The sequence below is a fragment of the Archocentrus centrarchus genome, chromosome 19, assembly GCF_007364275.1.
Source record: "Archocentrus centrarchus isolate MPI-CPG fArcCen1 chromosome 19, fArcCen1, whole genome shotgun sequence".
Classification (NCBI taxonomy): domain Eukaryota; kingdom Metazoa; phylum Chordata; class Actinopteri; order Cichliformes; family Cichlidae; genus Archocentrus; species Archocentrus centrarchus.
In genome coordinates, this window is record NC_044364.1 from 2,528,694 (window position 1) to 2,536,796 (window position 8,103).

Sequence of the window (8,103 nt, forward strand, 5' to 3'; positions counted from 1 at the left end):
TCTTAGGTTCTCAAGTTATACTGCAAATCAGCAAACATGAATAGAAATGTTTTAGTTTTTTTATATTTCAGATTTTTAAATATTTGTAGAAATATTTTAAAGGATATGTTTGATGCCCTTAAAGAAAGTTTCCATCATAATATTCCTAAAGACCAAAACAATAATCCCTGTAATTGTACTTCCATAAGGCTTTGATGGAAGAGCTTTAATCTGCTATAAATCCTACCATAGCAAATGCCCCAAAGACTTCTTTAACTAGGTGGCCAAAACATGATCCTCCATCTCTCAGCTTTAAAATACAAAAAGAATACAAGTTGTATGAGAAGCATTTGACAAGGTGGAGCCCTCTAATATCCACAGAAATGCAAAACATTATTTAATCTCAGGCGTACTCTTTGAAACTGTAAACTAGCAGTGCATGCCACTGACTGCATAGACATCGCCAACGTTCCACCATCACCGTGCTGGTGTTTCGAAACCAGACATGATGAGCGTGATGCTTATACGGTAGACTTGTCAATCACAAGCTGAGCCTGTATCCCCTGTTTTATTGTTCTTCTTTATTCTGAGGCCATAAACTCACAAGGAAAGTGTTTACAGTGAAGGTTTTCCTGTTGACTTCCATACAATCAGACTTCCTTTTGAAACCAGAGGACTCTCCCCCTGCTGGCCATCAGACAGAATGCAGGTTTAAGGCATTTCTGCATTGGCTGCATCCTTTATGTGCACTCTGTGGTTCATGCAGTCCTTTTTATATACAATACATACCTCTGTGTTTCATACTGGACAAACTGGACAAATGGCAAGTCAGAGGGAATCTGGATGATGTGTATTAACTTCCACTGAATATGCTACAGTGCCTAAGAGGGCGTAAAATGTAAGAAACTGTCGTTCAGTGTAAAACAAAAGCGGTGACCTGACCAAGATGCACTATCTGAAGCTTGTGGAAGTGTGTTAAAGGCAACTTTAACACACTTCCACTGCAGGAACTCTACGCTGCATTCTGGTAAACCTTTAGGAAATGAGTAATGGTCATTTATGGATGAATCCACTTAGCTTGGAATGCCCACATATCCTCTAATGAAATTCCTTGTAATGACTTTCATCAAAGCTTCCCAAGCAGGGGCCATTCTTCTTTAAACAAGCTGGAGAAAACATACTAGCGAGACAGATCGCTCAGAAAATAAGCACAAAAGGAAAAGAAACAGTCTAATTGTTCTTTCCTTCTTCTCTGCAGACCTTTTGCTTAAGAACACCCCACCTCTAATCGAGGAGGAACTCACAGGGGAGAAATCAGCCGCGCTTCAAGCCATTACAGTTTTCTCTTGTTTCACTTAAGTGAATCAACAGCAACTGCAAGAAACATTCCCATAAGAGCCATGGGAGTAAGGTGGCAGGACACCAGAAGGATGGACACACAAACACCACCCCCTGCTTCTTTTAGAGGCAGCCTCGTCTCCAGGGTGACTGAAGACAAAAAAAGAGGCCCTGGCACAGCTGGTCTGTAGCAACAGGGGGGGGGGGGGGGGGGGGGGGGGGGGGGGGGGGGGGACAGTGAATGAGTGTTCAGATGTACAGACAGGACAGAGGGTGAGGGGGAGTGAGAGACAGCGTAAGCAGGGAGAGAGTTGATGTGGAAACTAGTTGGAGGAGGGAGGGAGGGGGAGGGGAAAGAGGAGGAGGAGGAGGAGAGTGAGGAGGTACACAAACTCCCTGAGAACAGGAGGAGAAAGTGAACACTCTGCAGGAGGGACAGTTGTGGCCATAAAAAAGAAACTGCTGCTGATTTGCTCAGAGAGTCATATTACCTCCAAACATCCAGTGCTGGCCTCTCTCAGTCAGAGCTGGAACAGGCTAATTAGATGAAGAGCCCAGGAGCAGCAGGCACCACAAACAAACTTATGAAAAAGGAGAAAGAAGAGGGGGAGGGAGAAAACCAGGAGGAGTGAAAGTCTGTGAAACGTTTACTTCTGCGTTTGGTTCTCCTGTCAGAGAAGAGTTTGGTGGAAAAGTTGCAAACATTTGCTCCAGAGGTAAGAGACATTTTTCTTCTTCTTCTGTGATTTATGAACAGGTTTACAGGTTTAATATTTGAGGGCCATACTGCCAAATGGAAATACCTGAGTACTGGAAGTAAAGAAAAAACAGCAACTGAATGAGTAAACTTGCTCACATGAACCCCAAAGAAGGAGGTTTCTTTGATTTCTGCTACGAAACACAACATGAATGCAGCAGAAGGACAAAGACAAGAAGAGCTCGCAGTGTAAAGAGGGTCAGCAGCAGAGGTCACACATTCCTCAGGCTAACTCCAGCAGGTGGGTGGAATCAGCTGGAGGAGCTACTATAACCAGGAAGAACATACATTTATCTGTGTATTCACCCAGTGTAAAAGCATGTGTATGTAGCTATATTTATCCACTGATGATGAAATACTGGGAGGTATAGTGTCTCCCACTAAGAGCTGCACACTGCTGTTTCATGAAGCATCAGTAGAATTTCTGAATAACCAATTATTTGATTTACTTACAGTTACACTGAGACGTTACAGTGAATATATTCAAAGATGATAAAACAGCACAGTACAGCATGTGTGTGTCAGTTCTAAGTCCATGCATCAGTGTTAAACCAAAAGTAAGGACTGCTTCAATATTTACGACTTGCAGATCATAAATCGCTGTGTTTGACAAAAGATGTGGTGTTCCACAGGGTGCAGCTTTGGGCCCTAATTTGTTTATTTTTTATATTAATCATATATGTACAGTGTCAAATACATTAAAATTTATTAGAATCTAAAGTAATGCTCAGCTCTATTTAAACTTAAAAGATTACATGTAGGGGGAAAATTTGAGGAGTATACAAGCATAGTTTTATTTACAAGAAATGGGGAAATACGAAAGCGCAAGAAAAAGTCTCCTGCCATCATTGTTTTGATGATTTGTAAAAATTGGGCTTAAAAAAGCTCATAAACCAAGACATGGTGTATTATACACACTACACAAAGACGGAAAACCGTCAGAATATACAGTTAAACAAAAAGTACCACACACAACTTTATTTAAGTCACAGCACTGATACACAAAGTATTACATCCGTACATAAAATATTAAAATTGATTCAGACAAAACCAATTAAGATAAAATACAAAAAAGGGTTTCGTGGATAAATCTAGTAATCCATGTGATGGCTGTATGCTGGTTAAATGTCGCCTAGCAACAAGCAGCAGGCCATCTTGGGTATAGTACTTTTCCTTTTTAATTGTTAAGAGAAATATTAATTATTTAATTAAATGATAAATAGTTGTTGTTGTTTATTTGTTTACAAGCGCCTTTTAGCTGGAAAGTGTCCGGGTGTAACTGTAACTGTAACCTTTCTGCTCCACTTCAACAACACCACCGAACTGCTAACTAGCATATAGCTAGCGTTAGCTTAGCAGGTGTTAGCTAACCGGTGTTAGCTAACATTAGACTGCATTAAAAGATGTATAAGCGAACTTGGTCAGCTGTTATTTAATGAATTGTTTTCTGTGCCAAATACTGTAAGTACTATAAGTCCTTTAACTATTTAGAAAATAAAATTCACAAACTCCATCAGTGCTATGCTACAAAGTTTACCTGTTTTAAATCAAAAAGTAAAGATGCATATTAAAAACATTTTTTGTTTTTTGCATTTAAAAAAAATTAGAACGGATATTTTAAAAAAGAGAAATTGACTAAATTATTATAAATAAGCAGAAAAGCTGAAAGAACACATTTCGTTCCCAGGCTTAGCATATTCTCCTCAATTTGCCCATAAATTATGCACCAGGAGTCTACTTTTTATATTAGTGCTTTTTATTACCAAGCAGGATGTATGGAAATTTTTATAGGGCTAAAGTTATCAATCTAAATATATAACAGTAGTAATAATAAGCTGCCTTTCTATTTCTTTGACTCCTTTGTCACAGTATATGAAAACTCCTTGATGTTACTTTATGGCATGTTTTGGCACTTTATGAATGAAATTGAACTGAATTGGAAGATTTGGCTCTGGAACCAGTTAGTTTGTGTTTTTTGCTGACACACAGACATCAGTTCAGAATTCGATCAGTGCTGACTGCCTGTCTTCAGTATCCCGGGCCGTGCCCTTATCTCCTCTGCAGCCTCTCCCACACACAGCTGCTCCAGTGCTGATGACAGGCCTCGGTTTGGAAATGCCAGGCCTGAAATAGTTAGCCTTGTTTATAATTAAACTGCACACGCAGGAAGGTTTCTCCTGTTTGTGGATACCGAGACCTACCAAGCCTGACGCATGGCTTCACACACTGTCTGTTCACAGACACACGCACAGTGTAGACGTGGCCTGCCAAATACCCCTACGCATACAGGAAGTTAATTAGGGGTGCTGATATATAGTGAGTGAGTACAGAGCACAGCGTATTTAGAGATCAAGAGCAAATATTTTTTACCCAGCTTGCGGTGTAATTGCTGGGTGGAAGAGGAAAATCGGAGCAGTGAAGGGTGGAGCTAAAGATGAAAATAACTTTTTTTTTTTTATTGTTTCTACATTCAGAGCTCCGCTGAAGCCTTTTTCATTTGGAAGAGAATCAGTTTTGCAACTCCTGCACCTGAACATGGGAGACGAGGTGAAGGATATTTTCTGGAAGATATGGACCAAACTTCAGGGTCTCCCAGAAGCAAGTTCGCTGGACGTGGGAGCCTTTGTTGTGCTCCTCCTTTTTGTTGGTGAGTTTTAAGCACAGATCTATTAGAATATGGGGGGAAAGCCTGAAAAAAGTTGTAAACAGGTGTGTAAATTTTTGGCCACTTGGATGCAGCCAAACAAGAAGTAAACAACACTGACATATCGGTAAAGCTTATATGGCAAAAAGTTTCTTATTTACACCTCAGAACACATGCAGAAAAAAAACATTCATTAACTTATTCATTCTGCAAGTCCTCTAAGTTCAAACTCTACCTACTTATGAAGAAACTCAACAGTATATCTCTTGAGCTGCTAAATGCTGACTAGTTAGTTCACTTCCACCTGCATTTTGCCCTATAAGTGTGTAGTGGATGTATTGGATCTCCTTGCTGAAAACACCTGCACCCGATGCTGTTGTCACACTACTGATGAAGAAGTGATTGGCTATAAGCTACAGAGTGATGGCCTTCACTTGTTGCTGAGCGGCTGATGTGATGCATGTTGAACCAGTCATGACTGATGTTACAAGCACTTCAACAGTGAGCTGGCAACAATGTAGCTGGCTGTGCTTAGTCATTTTGCAGGTACTAGTAAGAGTAAACCAAAGCAGGATACAGTAGCTGCTGGCCGCACAAATAAACCAGTAAGCTAAAAGGTGCTTAAATGCTCCACATGGCAGGTGGGGACCTAAAAGTAAATCTCTCTCATCATACATGTCCATCTGATCCAGAGGCCTGTACTACGGAGCAGGATGTTTTCCTGCTTGTTGGCCTTGGATCCAGTTCACATGTGGACTAAGCCTTTCTTAAGAATTTGACTTGTTCTAAGTCGGTTAAATGGAATAACAAAAAAATCCATCAGATTCTCCTGTGGCTTAATGAAACAGCTGTGATACTCAGACGTCTGTTAACTTCGTGGTTCCAAGTAGGTTAGAGTTTGTTCATGTAGTCGGTCTTTTCTGACCACTTAAAGCGCACACACATTTATACAGTGCTTTTCCTATCACACACACACCTTGCTGATTTGTCTCCAGTAGCTGTGTTGTTTCTGCCTGTAGTATGTGTTTAACATTTTCATATTTTTTTAATATTATAGTTTTATTTTCCTTTGTAAAATCAGTCACCCTGCTGCCATGAGGCTTAAACATATTTCTGATTGGCCAGATGCTGCCAACACCACCACTTTAAATGAACATGTTTGTAGCAAAATTGATAAACCCTGGGTTGATGTATCGAGTTGATAACCACCTTCACGTGACTGTGAACTTGCCTGAGTATGCTGTACTTGCTTCTTAGTGCAGGGCCCAGTACTCGTGCAGAAAATACAGACTCAAAATTCTCTCTGACCCCACCCACTCTGTGTCTCTTTTTCCTCCTCACAGTCACAGTTATCTCCATGATAATACTCTCATGCACCCACGAATGCTGGTTTAAAAAGCTAAAGCACCAGCCCTCAAGAGTTCAGCCCATACATGGCGCCTGAGGAGGAGACTGAACAGACTACACCAATGAACATAATCTTCATCCTTCTTCAGTTGTCTCTGGAAGAATTAAGTGGGTATCAAAAGGGCTTGTGGAGGCAAGGATGGGAAGTCGGTGCCATGTTATTTCCAGTACTGGATGAGCATCCAGAGAGCCACGCCACTGGAATCCATAGAAATCAGCAGAGAGGCACAACTCATCAAGATTCATTATAAACCAGAACAATGAAACCCTGTGTGGCAGCATTTCATTGACAAAAAGACTCAGTAACAAAGCTGATGTGTCCTCAAATGTCACAGTGACTCAGTTATTACAAATGTAGTGGTTTGCTATGCTGTTCACATTCATCAGGAATGTGAACAACAACATGGACAGTGTACATTCCAACACGTATGTGTGCCGTGGACAACGTTCAACAGAAACATGCCTTTGTTAGCAAGCGTAGCGCCCTCTGCTGGCTCAGTGAAGCAAATCGTGCCAACGGAGAATGTGAGCTGTTCATTGTTTGATGTTATAAATGTATTCCCGTTATATTGTAAAATAGTATGTGACGTACAGGAAATGCAGCATTTGTTGTTGTTTGCTTCTTAGTTTTGTAAATGTAATAGATGCTAAATACTTTAATTAAATAAATTCTTTTTTTTTAATATCTAATGTAGTTTCCACAGTCTATAAGAGCAAGGCTCAAAATCTCATCAGTGCTCCAGTGTGTGCACTCCTTATCATCAGAGTTCCTCTTTGCCTTTTGAGTTTAAACATTAACCATGAGCTGTTGCTTTTACTTTGAAATGGCAGTCACCTGGAAATGAGAACAAACTGACACGGGTCACCTGGACATGCAAACAGGAACCGTGCTACGTTTGGATTTACAGAAGGACACCTCTGTGCTTGAAGTGAAAGTAAACTGTCATTTTGGGACTTTTAAAAACTCACAGTTGTGTTTGGGAATCAGGAAAGCAGATGAAGCTTTCTGCTCTCACACTCTGCTGTGTTTTCACATTCTGTTAGGAGTCAGTGAGCCGATCATTTAGCAGGATATGGCGGTGGAGAGGTGAGTTTTTGAAAATGAATATATTGGGTGACAAAAGCCTTTTCAGCTGCAGATTAGTAGAGCATACCAATAAAAATATAACATACCTGGTAGTGTCTTAGCTTTGGGACTGTTAAATAACTCTTGTAGTTAGCAGATAATCTGCTTCTTTCTGCTCTTAGTGTCAAATTATAGAATCAACAACATGTGAGTAGGTAAATATCCTAAAGGGTAAGTTTCACTGGTTTTGATCTAGCTGATAATTCTCCATCCAGTATACTGGAGCAGCAGAAACCCACAGGGCCACCTGAGGACTGGGTGGAGTGGTTCCTTCATCGTGTGCATCAGGAGCCGTGGGCACTGGGCGGTATTATTGTCATAGGAGTGTTCGTGCTGGGAACTCTGTCTCTGGTGATCTTCGCTCTGCTGTATGGATGCTGCTGCAGCTCAGGAGGCAAAACACTGAAGAAGAAGAAAAGGCAGAAGAATTCAAAGGACCGAGTCATTTGAGTGTGTGTTCAGATAAAGGAGAAATTGTACAAATCTCCACTTTTGAAATTTGAATTTCTTGGCTACACAGTATGTCGCCTTTTTTGAAATCAAAATGCTGATATGTTTCTGTAGTATCACTCAAAACAGTGGGAACACATCAGTGATGCCAAACCATTGTTAACTTTGGCTTTGCAGGCAGTTATTTGCATGAACTCTACAGCTTAAAGGCTTAATGTGTGTCACTGTCAAAAAGAGTTGTAAAACGGACTGATGGAGCACTTTCTACTCTGAGCACTCAAAGTGCTTTTTGCTACAAGAAGGAAACATTTAAATATTGCAGTTGTAACAAAATAACACGAACCACCACTATTAAACCTTTTCTCATTTATTCAAAGTTTGACTAGTGATTTTAAATTATTC

The 8,103-nt window shown here is 40.5% G+C and overlaps 1 long non-coding RNA gene across 1 annotated transcript; it reads left to right on the plus strand.

The window, feature by feature from the left end:
• Nucleotides 1–1,709: 1,709 nt before the first annotated feature.
• On the plus strand, nucleotides 1,710–8,044 carry LOC115798597 (uncharacterized). Its single transcript, XR_004021490.1, has 4 exons — nucleotides 1,710–2,033; nucleotides 4,549–4,721; nucleotides 6,062–7,212; nucleotides 7,467–8,044. It is a non-coding gene; the product is annotated as an uncharacterized LOC115798597 (long non-coding RNA).
• The last annotated feature ends 59 nt before the right edge of the window (nucleotides 8,045–8,103 follow it).